At 39.8% G+C, this 14,700-nt stretch overlaps 1 long non-coding RNA gene across 1 annotated transcript in view; it reads right to left on the reverse strand.

The window, feature by feature from the left end:
* Nucleotides 1–204: 204 nt before the first annotated feature.
* LOC134298909 (uncharacterized) overlaps nucleotides 205–14,700 on the reverse strand; it is a 103,557-nt gene continuing 89,061 nt past the window's right edge. The window contains exons 2-3 of the long non-coding RNA XR_010006030.1: nucleotides 3,515–3,584; nucleotides 205–226 (exon numbers count right to left, since the gene is read on the reverse strand). This is a non-coding gene — a long non-coding RNA (uncharacterized LOC134298909). The remainder of the gene's footprint in view (nucleotides 227–3,514; nucleotides 3,585–14,700) is intronic.

Here is a 14,700-nt window from a genome sequence, read left to right on the forward strand (position 1 = left end):
GGGCTTCCAGGGCAACTATGTAGTAATTTCCATTGGAAGTTATTAATTTCATCAGGGTTTGCTATTATCTATAGTTTTCTGCTTCCATGTTAAACTCAGAAATGTACAGGAGTCATATTGTAAAGTGTGTTCAACAGGGATTCAACCTGACATTGCCAATTGCTAAACCCCTCAAAACCCTGGGATGAGTTTCACAAACACACAAATCTGTGAGTTTTGGCTTTCCCTAAAATCAAAGTATGGTAATCTCAGCTTCTTTCCACCCTAAATGTTAATAAATTGTTACTTTAAAATGAAATGAAATATCACTCATATCCGAGCAAAATGATTTGCGAACGTTTCTGTCCTGTCCTCCTGTGCATCTGTAGGCCAACCTAGTAAGACTAAATCACTGAAAACACAAAAATGAATAAAGGAGCCCTGTCATCATCATCTCATTTACTCACCACTCAGGACCTCATCAGATGAAGAAAGAGGAACATCTTCTTCCCTCTTCTCTGCTGCTGGAATGGAGTACCACAGAGCCCATCATATGACACTGGTCAACTTCTGACAGGACTCTGGGGCTTCATTCCGGTAGCGGAGAGAAGCAGAGCCCAGAATGCCACTGGAGGAGTCAGGTGTTTACCCGACTTCTCATTGAATAACGCGAGGAGGTAGTGGGAGAAGATGGATCAGAAGGGGGAAATGACATGGGAAGACAGAGGACAAACCATGATGGGAGGGAACAGAATCTGACAGTTCTCTCTGCTGCCCGTCTGATGAGGTCCTCACTTTCTCCTCTTCCTGGTCATCCTTGTCTGCTTGTATCCTTTACTCTGTCTGGCAGTATTTGCGCCACTTCATTAAGTGTCCACTCATCTTAATAGCAACATTCAGTGGAGGAATTGATGTTGACATCCTGTCTTGTTTATCCTTTCTGACCAATAGACAAAGCTGCTACAGATTTCACCAGTGTAAATTGCTACTTCTGACACTGGGAGAATCAGACGAACCCCGGGAGTATGGTGCAACTGTCAAAAGGAGCATTAAATCTGAACATTAAAATCAAGCATTCTTTTACCATGTTCCTTGCATCAGTGCAGCAGGAAAACATATGCTAATGGGAAATATATATTGTCTCCTAATCTAATACTCACAAAATTAGCACATCAATCATGAAAATTAGACAATAAAGTCTTGCTCCAAAAAAAATCCTGCAAAATATATTGCAGAAATAATTAAGAGATAATGTCATTTGGATAGAGCTTCGTCATAAGACAATGAGCTCCATTTGCAAGATTAAAAAATGACAAATCATACGCATTTATCAAAACTATCAAGTCAAAGGCATGTTTTTTCAAAGCAAGAGACACATATTCGTTGACAACATTTCATTACAATGACACTATTTCTATTAAAGTGTATGATTGATGGATGCTTAGGACAACTGAGTGACAATTTCTTCATTGCAATTTTTTGAAGCACTGGATGCTGATTAGCTTCAGGGAGGAAAAAGCTTTCTAAGCCAATAAAAGATCAGTATGAATAAAAATAGATTTTTAAAATAAAAATATAGTCATTAATAAAATGGCTATCAGCTTATAGTAAGCAATTAGAAGTGACACAACATGATCTGACCAGCTCATCTCCTACTCGTTTTTTTTAAATGACCATTGGATGAATGCCAACAGTTGACTTTCTGCCAACCTCTTAAATAGAAATTTTTTATTATGGGGATGTATTCCAGGTTATTTTCAAAGGCAGCTTGGATATTCTTTTGGCAGGAAAAGTGGCACATTCCACAACTCTGAAGTTCTTATTTTGATAAACCCTGGGCATTTCCCTGAATTAGGATGCATATTTTCCAGGACTGTGAATGGTGGAAAGACATGAGAGGAAGGGAGGAAGGGGGAAAGGAAGGTTAGCTTCAGAGTATTTGCAATGAGTTTGTCAATATGATTGATGTTTACTGTCCCAGAGCAGTACAAATCCCATGTCACTTCAGTTCCCATGTACTCAGAGGTAAGCAATGCTATATTGAGTGATGTTTACTCTCAGTTGAGTCTTCAAGAGGTTGCTGTATTCTACAACCTCCATAATCTCATATGCTTCCATGCTTTCTGAATTGTTTCAATTCAGAAAGCATGGAAGGTGAAAAGTCAACACTGTACAAGAAAAAGTTCCATAATAAAGGAGTAAGTTGGTATCCTTAATCATTGTTGGTGTTGCTTTATATTTAGATAGTGAACAGTTAATCGTAATTTGAAAATTCATTATCAGGTCTGCACAACACTTCATTCAGCAGATCTATTTCTATCCTATCCAGTAGGCAGAAAGACAAGTGCCTACTGGTAGATCTCTGGGTTGATCAGCAAAGATTTCATATCCTCACTCATGTAGTTGTAGTAAAAACTAAATTATTTCCCCCTAGCCCCCCCCCCCCCCCATTAGAGTTCTGAAACACATGGAATAGACTTTTTCCAAGTTCTTCTTTTAACTGATTATGAGACATAGAGACTGGGACAAGAGCCTCTTCCCCCGGAAGGCAACTTTTGATGGTTCTGTAAATGAAAAGTTCTCGGAGGAATAAGGGATGTGAGGTCGTAGTGGTTTTTATTGTTAGGAGGGAGCAGAATCAGTGCTGTTATGATGTCTCTAATGCACACAGTATTGGGAATAAACAGGATGAATTCTTTTAAAAGGAGGATAAATATTGTTTAATAGATACCACTGATACCTGTTGGGATGAGTCTCATGGTTGGAATGTAGAATGACATACTCTATTTCAAAGAAATAGGTCAAATGGGAAAAATGGAAGGTTAGTATCAAATGTCAAGAGTGTGTCAACATGTAATGAGAGCCATGACTAGATCATGGAAAATTGGTTAAGAGCATTTGGTTGGAAGTCGAAGGGAAAGGAAATAACAGTAACATTATTCTTTAAAAAATAGTTGTTCAGTTGCAGTGTATAGTATGTAGATGTGCCATTTTGATAAAATGCTTGTTTGTGTATTTTATTTTGTCTCTTAAAAAAAAAAGAATTATGATATAGAGTTGCTACACTGAAATAAAGAATCACAAGTAGGCAATGGGGCCATGGCATAGAGAAGATGGTGAACAAAGGTGGGACAGACAGACTGTGGAACTGTTCAACACTTTATTTGCTACAGTCTTATTCTAAAAAAGAAAATAGTACTATAACTGAAAATAGAACAAATGATGCAGTGAGCAGACTGCAACCCAGAAGAGGTAAACAGCTAGCTACTGTAAATGAATTCAAATCTCCAGGGCCAGATGAATTGCATTCAGAAGTACAGATGTAATCTCAGAGCCACTATCAATCTTTGAGAATACTTGGAGAACAGGAAAGGCCCCAGCAGACTGGAGGAGGGCAAATGTAATCCCTGTCTTCAAAACGGAGAAAAAAGAGAACCCAAGCAACTACCAATATGAGGAAAGTTTCTACAACAGATCATTAAACAGTCTGTGCACACTTAGGGGTTGTCTACAGAGGGGGGGAAATCATACTCACCTTATATCCAGTGCTGGAATAACACACAACATTCTTGAAGATTTGAATCCAATTAAGTTCCTTTTCACCCCTGTGGGTTTAAATCAAAGGTTAAAAAATCGACCTTTTAAACTGCACTTTTTGTAAAAAGGTTATATTATGTGACCCATAGTTCAATGAACTGGGGATTGGGGTTTCAGAGGGTGGGTGCCACTGGTCCCTTGATCTTTGCTGCCATGAAATACTGTTCATTTCTCTTTTACTGACGTAAAATTGCTTTTATTTTTCAGGGTCTATTTGTGCAGATGATTATATACCAGTATTAGCGCATTTAAATATCAACTGCTGTGTTTAATAGGATGCCCAGTGCCCTATCAAGGCATAATACAGACATACATATTTTCATATGCATGGAAGGTAAGGAGGGACAGAAGGCCCACAGCTATGTGGCCATAAATAATATGAAATATTCCACATGTGATAATCACAGGACAACCCTATCACCACTGCCTTTAACAGTGAAATGACCTTGCATAAAAGAAGTGTGTGACTGGGAATGCTGCTCTCACTTTGATTTAATAAGGATGTGTGTGGCAGTGACTGTAGACCAGGAAAATATAAATTTGATAGAAGTAGAGGCTTGGTACATCACAACAGTACTGTAGATATAGGACCATCACATGGAAGTTTTACTACATTTATTCTCAATTTTAGAGTCCAACAGAGGCCATCCCATGACGCATGGCCACTTCTGGTGACCGCCTGTGGGAATCTGTCTTGTCAGTGTGCTGAAATTGAGGGAAGACTCCAATACCCAGCTCCTGATTCGAGAAAGTGGGGGAAGCGAGAAGAAGGGGAAAGGATGTGGGATGGCTGGACATCCCCAAAGACAAACCTTGCCAAGGAAAACCAGGGTAAGACGGATTCCCACATTTCCCAATGCTTTCCCCTGCTCCCCTCCTGCCTGTCTGATGAAGTCCATAGCAGATCTTGATTTCAGAAAGATCTCCCATATTCTTGGAGGCAATCTAGTGAACTGTAGAGTGGATAGGGCTCATGATAAGTGAACTGACAAACTGGACTCAGAGAGTTCTCAACAATGGTTTCTCATCATCCTGGAGAAAAGTGAGTAGTAGGGTGCCTAAAGGTTCTGTCTTGGGACTGGTGTTGTTCAGCTTCTTTACAAATGACTTAAATGGTGGAATAGAAGGCATACTTATCAATTTTTCATGTAACAGCTAATTTTCAGAAGAAAAATTTTCAGAATTCAAACTGATTTTGTGAAATGAAAAGAAATTTCAACAAGGTGCTACTTCTACATAAGAAATCAATGTCCTAGGATGCTTCCACCGCATTTTTAGGATGAAGCCCTATGTCATGTGATTTCCGGCAGAGATCCTGCCCCCCCACCAGGGTGAAAGCATCACCAGACACTTTCCCCCCAACATGGGAGGCTTTCCATGTTGCGTTGGCTCCAATGAAGTCAACACAGGGCCTCTCTGGGAGGGCAACATTTTCCCCATGTGATGGGAGAAGCGTTCCCAAGAGAAAGCTGCACGTGGGGTGACAGATTCGCCCTGCCTCCCTCTCTTTTCCTGCATAGGCCAGTTGAAGTGGGATGCTTTGTCTGGCCTCTCTGATGAGCCCCTAGTAAATAACACGCTAAGCAGGATTCTACAATATGAGGGATTTAAAAAAGCCAATGCAATTCTAGGCTGCATCAACATGAATAAGGCATGCAGATTAAGGAAAGCAGTGGAACCACTACATTCTGCTTTGGTTATACTTCATTTGTACAGAGTTCAAGAAAGATATTGACAAACTGGAACAGAAGTGGGTGACCAACATGATCAGTGGTCTGGAAAATAAGCCCTGTGTGAAGTGACCTAGGGAAATGGACATGCTTAGGATGAAGAACAGAAGACTGAGAGGAGGCATAAACAGGGCCATAGTCAGAAAAAAATTAGGGGGTGTTGAACCTTTTATTTAGCAAATCATGAAGAGTAGTTCCCCATTAGGAACCTGCCTCCTACCTCATGCTGAACAAAGAGCACAGCACGGGGGCAGAGCATCCTCAAATAGCCTGCAGCTCCGCGCCTGTCGAATGCCCCCATCAAGTCTGGTTGCCTTCATGAGGGCCTTCAAATCCCGCCATGCCTGAGGCTTTGCCTGCCAGTTATGGGTGGGCCAACTTGGTTGCTTCCACTATATCAGCTATTGCTGCAAGTAATGGCAGTGTGAATACATTGTCAAAATGCTTGCGGTTCTGGAGGGACTTGTTTAATTTTTGTTTCTCATAGACTTAGCATGGGAATTTGGTTAACCAGTTAAAATTCACAAGTAACCTGAAAAATTTCAGGGAGGAGAGTTGAACCACTAACCCTGCTCCCTTGGCTACAGCCCTGGACACAAATGTCTTCTTTAAAGTCTTTTGATTTATAGCAATCACATTAATTTCGTACGCTTTTCTTAGGCAAGGAATATTCAGAGGTGGTTTTGTCAGTTTCTTTCTCTGGAAAGTACCAAGAACACCTGGTCTCCCATCCAAGTACTAGCTTCAAAAATCAGACAGAACTGATTCCTAAATAAATGTTTGTTAGGATAACAGCTTTACAGTGCACTCCCATTTATACCCATTCAGAGGTTAGCTCCCTAAATTCAATTAAATTTGCTCCTAGATATGTAAATATAGTAATTTCAGTATAGGATTATGACCTAAAACAGAGTAGGGGAAAACATTTTGATTGTTAAGATTTGTTTACTTATTTATTGGGGAAACACATGCCTTTGGATTTAATCAGGGATTTTATACTAGACTAGAATCAGAGAATCAATTGAGCTTACATAAGTATCGACCTGTCATCTTCCCATTGATTTAGTGAGTCTGCTCTAGTTGGGATTAACGATTGAATGTAGGCTTCTGTATTCATGTGAGATTGTCTTTCTTGTATCTTACAGAAAACAAATAAGCGTCAAGATGGGAGGCCTGCTACTAACTACTCTATTAATGTTTCAGGATTTTTCAGAGAGGTGGCTGCAATTTGAATGGAGGCTTCTTGTGCCAAATAAGATTAGTCTGTCCATACAAATGTTCATTTTGTTCAAAGAGCATAGCTACAGCGTTTTCCTCTGGATCATTAAAATGGTTTTTTTTAAATACTAAGACGGGCACTAGTAGTAATTCAACTATTGTTGAAAGAGTTAATATGTAAAGAAATGATCTCTTCTTTGCTCCAAGTGACCTCGTAATGGGGGCAGATGCATTCAACAAACCATGAAATTTTCATATTTATGAAAGTATGGCCTTGCCTCTTGAATGCTGAAAGCACCACTTATATACTTCGATAGGCAATCTGACAGGTACATCACTCCTTAGAGGTGAAGGGCTGATCATCTTTAAAGAGGCTGAGTTCTCATTGTTGTGAACAAGGACACATACATATTTTTAAAACTAACCCTACTAAAAGATAGCAATACACGTTTCTTCTCTCTTTTACTAATGTTTCCCTTAACCACAAATAAAAAAGAGCAACCTTTCCAGATGCTTCTTGTTTATAAAGGAACAGCTGCATTAGCATTCTAAAATATCAGAACTCACAGTCCTAATTTTTTTTAGCTCCAATTAGAATCTGGAAACACATCTTCAACAATTCAATGCATATGGCTTAACCTATACAAGCTATGTTAATTGAGATTACTGTAATTATGCCTTTCTTTTAAGTTTTGGAATTCAAAAGATGGCTAAATTTGGTTCTCACATGCATGCATTGAATATATTTTATGGTTTTAAAAAAAGGAGCAATGCATATTTTATTTCTTGCTGTTTTGCATTTCTGTGTAAAATATTTATCAATATAGGAGCTATTTCAGACACAAATGAAGACCAGTCATCAATATCTAATTGCAAACTATGAGATTTGGGGAGGCAATTGGGAGGGGGAGTGCAGTGTAGTATGTTAATAGTAATTTGTGATGGTTTCAGTTGGTGGGGGGGGGGGGGCGGTGAGATGATTTTTACATCTGGTGTGTCTGCAGGTACCTGTGAGCTGCAGTTTTATGAAGGCATTGTTTTGCTGCTAGGTGTTACTTCCCACGGCTTAGGTTTATCCATGTCTGTCACATTCTGTTTTGAGGGGAATATCAGATTATTAACTTGTGTGCCTGTGTGATGTTCTCTGTGGAGAAGGCCAGGATGATGAGAAAAGAAGAGCCAGAACCTTTATTATATTAACTGTTGCTCTGAAAAGCTATTGAGGTGATGAAACTGCTAATCAACAGCGGACACTTTCCAGAACTTGGAAAATTTATTCTTCAGTCATGACTCCAAGAATCCTCACCTGCTCACCTGCTCTGGGAATTCTAGATGTTATGGTTAAAAAAAGGTAACTGTTATACACTTTAGAAAAGGCAGTTACAATGATTCAGTGCCAAATACAATACAGAGAGAATCCAATGTATAAATGAAATTCATTGAAATTGGATTCCCCATCTTTTCCTTCCCAAACAGTTCATAGAACCCCTTGAAAATGTTTCACAGAAATTTGGGGATTCTGCCAAAACAGCAGAAATAAAGGTCTGGAGAGCCAAGGTGAATGGGAAGATTCAGCTAGGGGGCAAAATGTAGGAAATCTCCCTCAATAAGAATTCCTTCCATCCCATGTTTCTAGCATTGCACAAGGACACCTCAATATGGGGCCAGGCAAGCATTGTTCAACTGAAGTTTTATGTTGCTGCAATGACAGAACATTTTGTGACATGGCTAAATTTTTGGTGGGGGCAATGCCGGGCTGTGGCGCAGCTGGCTAGTAACCAGCTGCAATAAATCACTACTGACCGAGAGGTCATGAGTTCAAAGCCTGGGTTGGGTTAAGCCCCCAACCATTAAATAGCCCAGCTTGCTGTTGACTTATGCAGCCCCGAAAGACAGTTGCATCTGTCAAGTAGGGAAATTTAGATACGCTTTATGCGGGAGGCTAATTTAACTAATTTACAACATCATAAAACTACCAGCAAAACACGAGGAAAGGAAAGAGGAAGTACGGCCACTAGTGGACAGTGAAGCAACAGCTCCCCCTGTGGCCGGAATCGTGAAGCTGGGGAAAAAAATGTTAAATGCCTCTGTGTCTGTCTATATATATTTTTGTCTGTTGGTATTGAATGTTTGCCATATATGTGTTCATTGTAATCCGCCCTGAGTCCCCTTTGGGGTGAGAAGGGCAGAATATAAATACTGCAAATAAATAAATAAATGCCCAAATTTTCTTCACTTCCGCCTTAATAGTGCACTTATGATGCCTTGAGCTGTGACTTCTGGCAAAAAGATGCCACTGAACACAGACCAGAGGAAAATAATTGCTAACAGGATGCTAAGTAACTCTTAATTTTTTATTGAAGTCATCGCCACCTGTTCTTTTTGATCTAGTATAATAATTGCACAGCTTTGATTTTGACATCCACCTTGAGTTTACTAATAAAAAAGTAAACTCTCAGTATAACTGTGTACCACCTATTTGCGCTGAAAGGAGACTAATTCAATTTGTTGTTTTGAAATGGCTAGTGTCCCGTTAGGTAGTTACGATGTCGTAAGCTAGGCAAAGAGCCTTGTAACTGTTTGTAATCACATTTATGATTGTGGCATCGATGCCACAACTGCTAATGTCCAAAATTGCACCTTTATATCCAGACAGCTGTATCATTTGCAGCACCAGCAAATATGGCAGTGAAGGATGATACATCTAGCCCTCTCCTGACAGTGATCTTCAAAATGCAATGAAGAGCACTGCTCATTCTTTCAGAATTCAACATGGTAGATATTGCTGGCAGTTGTCAAATTCCTTGGAAAATTATAGAAATCAATAAGATCAATAAGCATTTTAGATCCGGTCACATCATATAGACCAATTCAGGAACGTGATTGAACCTTCCATTTATAATATAGGATTATACTTTCGCACAGTCTATTTAGAAACAATCATTAATATATTATAATAATTTCAAAGATGTAGCCATATTAATTTCTTACCTTATAAAAAGGGAAAGCGGTAGCACCCTTAAGACTAACTGGTTTTTACTTTAGCATGGGCTTTTGTGGATATATAAACCCACTTCTGGTGGCACATACATTGTAAAATTAATGCAGTTTGACACCACTTTAACGGTCATGGCTCAGTGCTATGGAATCATGGGAGTTATAGTTTGACAAGTTTTTTAGCCTTTTCAGTCAAAAAGAGTGTTGGTGCCCAATTAAATTACAAATCCAAGAATTCCATAGCATTGAATCATGGCAGTTAAAGTGGTGTCAGACTTGTAACCATATTCCACTGAATCTCAGGCACCATCGAATGTAAGGCACACCTCCTTCAGTTTTTGAAAAAAATATTTTTTTTTACTATTTTTTAGAATTTCTACTGGATGCACAATACTTTTTTTTGTCTCAACCCAATAGTAATCTTGTGTGATTGCATCTTTATAGTAGCTATATGGGCCCGGTAGGAAGACAGCAGAAGCAGAAGGCAATGCTTAGTTCAATCAGAATGGTAAACATCTGTCTAGCTTAGGTTGTAGACAAAACAGTGGGGTCTAGAAGAGTCATTGGGGCTGGTGCCCTTCTTCTGCTTCCTCTGTCTCCTCTCTCAAAGTAAGCAGATTTTTTTAAAAAAAACATTGGAGCCATTTGGGTCTGGGGCCCTCTTCCTCCTCCTTTGGAGTTAAACCAATTTTTAAAAAACCTCAATAAACAAAAGGTACATTGATTGTAAGGTGCATTTTTGGAGCCTTACAAAAACAGTGTGCCTTACAATCAGTAAAATACAGCGAAGATGCACACTTCTTCAATTACAGATGAATCATTTTGTTATATGGACAGGAATGAAAAGTAATCTTTGCTGAGAGTTTTGAACACAAGGAGACTGACATTTAGTAAGCAAATTTATTTCTTTTGCACACCAACACTAACTGACCATAAAGATCTGGATTACTTACCCAGCCCCTTGAAAAATGAAGACAAGGGACATGGGACATGAGTTACATCTTTTGGATCTTTTTACATTCTATCCCACTTCCACAACTGTATAAATATGGTTTTATCATCAGTGGTTCTCAACCTCCAGATGTTTTTGGCCTACAACTCCCAGAAATCCCAGACAGTTTACCTCCCAGTTAGGATTTCTGGGAGTTGAAGACCAAAAACATCTGGAGACCCCAGGTTGAGAACCACTGGGCTATAGCATCACTCTATACTGCATTCAAAGAAGTGGGTTTGCATCCACAAAAGCTCATGCTTAACAAAAGGCATCTAGTTGTAAAGGTGCTTCCACATTCCTTTTTCTCCCTCTCCCTTTCTCCTTAATATGCTATAAAGAAAATATAGGAGTAGTTGTAAAACTGAAATAATTTTTAAAACTTTATTGATCTTCAAATCTTTAATTCTTATACTTAATTGATAATAAAATCTGAATTTGAAGGATAATTTGACATGATCATTGTCCTTTATTCACAGTGCAGTTAGAATTTTAAGGCCTATTATTAAGTCTTTAAATCACAGACTGTGAAATAAATATACATATTTCCCTTCAGTCCTTTAGCCCTAAGAGTTATGTGCTGCTCATAGACGAGGATATACCACCTACCTGACTTGCAAAGCCTTCAAGGTCAATTATAAATTGAAATTTTCATAACACATTTTTTTTTCTGATTTTGTTTTCCCCTTTTATTCACATGTAGCTATCCCGCTGTGTTATACTGTAAACTGATTGATTTTTCTCAAACTTTCCATTAAACCACTTTCAACTCCATTTGCTTTCTTATTAAACCTCAAGCTTTTGACATTTCTGACTTGGGGTGGATTCTATATCCTCTTTAATTTTAATATGCTTGCGCATTATTATTTCTAGCATTTATATGTATAATCATGCACAGAAATGGACCTGCTTTTCTTTGAGAAGGGGAAAAAAGCTTTGTGATTTTGCATAATTTTCCTTCACTGCCTTTAACTTTTGTCTTTTCCTTCACAAAGGATGAGGATTTGAAAAGGAGACAGTATCCTTCGCAGATGCCTTTGAGTTGGCGTTTTGTTTTCAACAGCCTCCTTTCTTCCCAACATTTTACATTCACTGCTTGCAGCATCTCCATCCTGCGCTCTTCACACAGACTCTTCATGATATCTCAGGAGGGTTTTGCCCAATTTTTCAGGGGAAGAATTGAAGGGTCTATCATTAGCAGCACTATTCACATTTCTTTGCCGAAGACTAGTGGCCGAAGACCTCTAGGCAGGTTCTAAAGGGCTTGCTAGTTAGAGGCAGATTTCTGATATCCTACTAGACAACTGGGAGACTATTCAGTATATACTATATTCAGAAAGAACACCTGATATATATATATATATACACACACACACACACACACACACACACACACACACACACACACACATATGCATGCAACTGGCAGAGCTGAAATGGTTTATTCCTTTTCAAGAGCAATGCTGTAGCATAAAGCTGCCTGATAGCCTCTTATCCCACTTTGACCCCAAACCAGTGGGGTCCTTGTCAGTTAAGATTCTGTCAAAAAAAGATTCAGACTATCTCATCCTTTGAAAATCTGTTACGTTTTCCTAATATGCCCATTTCAATTATTTATGTACCTAAGGACATGTTAAGCGGACATATGGATCATACATGGCATGAAACTCAAGGCTTCACTTTCAGTTTTTCACATTTGCATTATATCTTTGAATATACTTTCCCAAAATGAATGAAAAAAAATGCAGTGTTAAAAAAAACATTCTCAGGGTGAGTCTTCAATGGCACGTCAAGACAGGGAGCGGGGGAGTCAGATCTGTGGCCATTACACGATACAGAGGTGATTGGGCATAAGTCATGCTAAGGCACATGTAATCAACTGTGCTATGTCAGGAAGAGGCCATGGTTGGTTACATACCGTCCCACTTTTCCTGGGCTCAGACAGCCTGAGAACAGGAGATGGCACTTATACTGTTCCCCTTGATCTTCCGTTTGCAGTGTTCAGTGGGCATGAAGATGGCACTGTTTGTTGCTCTGCAGTTGCAGTGATGGTATCCAGAGCACAAAGGTCAAAGAAGGAAAGGAATGTAATTCCTCCTTCTGCACTTCTCTACAGCTCCCAGGATTCCATAGCATTGAACGTTTGGTAGTTAAAGTGGCATCAAACTGCATTAATTCTACCATGTAGATGCACCCTTAGGGTCTCATCACAAGAGCCGGGCAAAAAGTCCTACTTCTCCAGGCTTTGCAGACAAAGCAAAGGGGCAGCAGAGCGAATCCATCATCCCACTCACAGCTTCCTCTTGCCAATGCTTTTCCCATCACATGGGTTTTAGCATAACACAGGAAGCCTCCCATGTTGTGGGGAATGTGTCCGGCAACGTCGTGTGATGGCCGCCGTGGGGCTGTCTATTAGATGGGGCAAAAGCGTCCTAGGATGCTAAATTCCCCCATCTGATAATGCCATTGGTAAAGGTAAAGGTTAAGTCCAGTCGTGTCCGACTCTGGGGGTTGGTGCTCATCTCAATTTCTAAGCCAAAGAGCCGGCGTTGTCCATAGACACCTCCAAGGTCATGTGGCTGGCATGACTGCATGGAGCGCCCTTACCTTCCCACCGGAGCGGTACCTATTGATCTACTCACATTGGCATGTTTTCAAACTGCTAGGTTGGCAGGAGCTGGGGCTAACAGCGGGCGCTCATTCCGCTCCCGGGATTTGAACCTGGGACCTTTTGGTCCGCAAGTTCAGCAGCTCAGCGCTTTAACGCACTGTGCCACCAGGGGCCCAGGCTGATAATGTCATTAGTCAGTCCAAATCTGCGATATTATAGATCAGATCTTATATGTGAAGCTAACAGCACAGTTCCTCTAATATTGCCCTAAACTGGTCACATTTTTTAAAAATAGTGGCTTGTTACTTTCCGAACTTCCAAAGAAGTACAGGTTTTGCTGAACATAAACAAGTATCATCCTATTAGGTAAAAATCCATTTATTTGGGAATACAGAGGTACGTGAGTTCATAGGTGCCAGAAATGGGGCCCATGGTGAGGAAATAAGGTACTTTTAATGGTTTACTCGCATAACTCAGAATAGGAATGTGGAGAAGTCATAGTTATTATGTTTAATTTTAACTGTTAGAGTATATATTTGTGTTTAGTTGACACAGTAGCTGAAACAGAAGCCATCTTGTTTCAATACACAGTAGTGCTGTTACTAAGGAGACGGAGCTGGCTAGCTCACCAGAGGGAGAAGTGGGCGGAGCCAAGAAAAGGAAAAAGTGGGAGTTTTAAAAAAGAAGCCAAGGAGGAGTGCGTGGCTGGAGGCTTTTCAGTCAAGAAGGGCTGAGGAGACAGGCCTGGCCAAAAATCTTTAGTCAAGGCAGACTAAAGGGAGCCTAGTCAAGATCTCTAGTTGGGAAGGACTAGTGATCAGGAATTTGATCAGTAGTAGATCAAATTAAAGGCTTTTATTGTAGTTGGGACATTGTTCACTAAGGAGCTCAGCTGAGGTTAGAGTTCGCTACAATTTATATCATCAGTAGGAGAGTGAGAGTGGAATTACACCAGAAACTACTGTTGGGGTGGTTATAAGAGTTATTAAACCACTTGTTTATCTAAAGTTCCATAAGTAAATCAATCAACCTGCAACCATAAGCTTTGTACGCAATAAACTTGTTGTTCTTTGTTAACAACTGACTCACTTCATCTCATCTGCATCTGTGGAGCCAAATTTCATTGGTGATAATTCAAAAGCCTCACGTTGGTGGCAGTTACCTTAATAAATCACCTAGTTGGGGAAGAGTAATAGTCACAGTTACCTCAGAAAGGGAACAACAACACAGAAATCCCTAACTACAGAGACAGAGGCTGGGATCTTGAAATAAAGATCACCCCCTGTAATCCTTCCCCTCATATAAAGGTGATATATATATAATCTAGAGGGATTAAAAGATTCAAAAATCCCCTCAGTAGTGGAAACAACATTTACAATTTGCTTTGACACCATTACAATTGGCTTGAGTCTTCCCAATTGTCTTTAGCACCAGCGCAATTGGTGGCAGCGTCGGGATTGAGTCTTAGATTAAACCATCCCAATTGAAGAAACGTCTGCGCAAGGAAGAACAATCTGTAGGGGAAAAAATCAACTCATTTGAAATACGGTACTGGAGAAGGGTTCTACAAATACTAA

Source organism: Anolis carolinensis, chromosome 4 (assembly GCF_035594765.1).
Source record: "Anolis carolinensis isolate JA03-04 chromosome 4, rAnoCar3.1.pri, whole genome shotgun sequence".
NCBI classification, from domain to species: domain Eukaryota; kingdom Metazoa; phylum Chordata; class Lepidosauria; order Squamata; family Dactyloidae; genus Anolis; species Anolis carolinensis.